The sequence below is a fragment of the Octodon degus genome, unplaced genomic scaffold (assembly GCF_000260255.1).
Source record: "Octodon degus isolate 3935 unplaced genomic scaffold, OctDeg1.0 scaffold00006, whole genome shotgun sequence".
Classification (NCBI taxonomy): domain Eukaryota; kingdom Metazoa; phylum Chordata; class Mammalia; order Rodentia; family Octodontidae; genus Octodon; species Octodon degus.
Window position 1 is genome coordinate 10,243,056 of NW_004524582.1, and position 1,916 is coordinate 10,244,971.

Genomic DNA, 1,916 nt, shown 5'->3' on the forward strand with positions numbered 1-1,916 from the left:
ATAGATAGATAGATAGATAGATAGATAGATAGATAGATAGATAGATAGATAGATAGATAGATAGATAGATATTTGGGCAAAATATTTCTCATATTCAAAGATATACTCATGACATTTTTATACTTAGACTGTACTTCCAAAATCAAGAAAATTGACTCCCTTTCTCTTGACCCTTCCCTGACCCACATGCCATCACAATAGTATTAGAATCATGATAATGATACAGCATTCTCCACCCTCAATATTCCACTTGGAGAACTGAAATTGCCTGCTTTAACACAATCTATCAGGACTGAGATTTAAAGTCACTTGGGTCAACTTGACTATTGGAAAGACTTGTCCAGGGAGGACAATGCTTTAAACCTTAAAAATAATTTTATTGTTGGATCTGGAAATTTCCTGAAAAGCTGATATCTTTAGCAAATAATTGCTCATCTGGGTAACAGTTCATCTCTAAGAGCAGCCAATATTAGTCAGCTATTTACTAATCAAAAGTTTCTTCAAGATGCTATGTTCACTAAGCCAAAATTACTGTCGTGAATTTTACCTTTATCCAGTTAAACGTGTGGGTTGAGAAACCTATTTTAAAATATGTGATAAAATCCTAAAGTCTAACACCTCTCTACCATTGACCTCCCCTTTCTGAAACACTGCTAAAGCCTTCGCTAAGTGACCCTCTCTCTGTGGTGATAGTTTTAATGAGCTTACTTACTGAAATAGTAGGATACTCTATTGGGCATTTGAGGAAATGATAGTGCTTCCTATCTATCACAATGGCAGATGCAATCCTGTTCTCCCTCAATCTCTGTCCGGATGGAATAATTTCAGTTATCCTGGTAAGAATAAAAAATGACAACCTAGTCAGAGAGTATCAGATGGAAAACTTTGCCAACTTTTGAATATTTTGAACCAGTGTGCAAAAAAAAGAGACTATAATTTTATCTATAAAAAATATTATCATTATATACACATATTTTCATGAATTATTGACTTTCAAAGACTATAACCAAATTTTCTTATTCATATATGTGGTTTATTATAAGAGCTAATGACATATAAAGATACAGAGTGGAGCTACTGAAGGCACATCTTAATGCACACATTGGTGTGCCAAAAAGCTCCTCTACCCTCAGTCTCATCTCTGCAATTCCATTCTTTCATCTCTTGGTAAATGATTTGACACTTAAGTGACCAGTGAGCTTATCCATGTTATCTGTGGATGTTCAATTTCCCAAGCTGGCTAAATTTTATTAGCCAGAAAATGTTGTTTTTCTTTTCCTGTGCCTTCCCTTTTGCATCCTGTCTTCTCCTTTTCTTCCTTCCTTCCTTCCTTCCTTCCATCCTTCCTTCCTTCCATTCTTCCCTCCTTCATCTCTTCCTCCCTTCCTCCCTCCCTCCCTCCCTCTTCTCTTTCTTTCTTTTTTAATGTGTTGATTTGCCTCCCATGTTGTTTGCAGCAATAAATAGCTCTAATAATTCTATATTATCTCATATTAGTGCATAATTGGAACTCTTCTTGTAAAATGTGAGGAATTATGAGAAGTATTCTTTCAAAGAATAATCAAAAATGTTCTGCACATTTCTGTTTATGCCATTTGGTCTTCGCAGCTAACATCCTCTACCATCTAGGGAGTGATACATTCTGAGTTTAGTAATTTTTGATTGATTACTCATGTAAGGTTTCCTGCCCATCTTAAACCATGTAATTAATTTTGTTTCAATTGTGGTCATTCACCATAATAACTTATAAAACATGCTCTACTATTACGGTTTTAATTATTTCATTGTGTTTTAAAATTTAGAGAGCTGGCCAAATAGCTCAGGAGATTAAAGTGCCTGCAGAGTCCTAGCCCAGGTCCGGTGAGTGTGCGGAGAGTTTCCTGCTACCCTGCGCTGGCGGGACCAGTCCCAGCCCA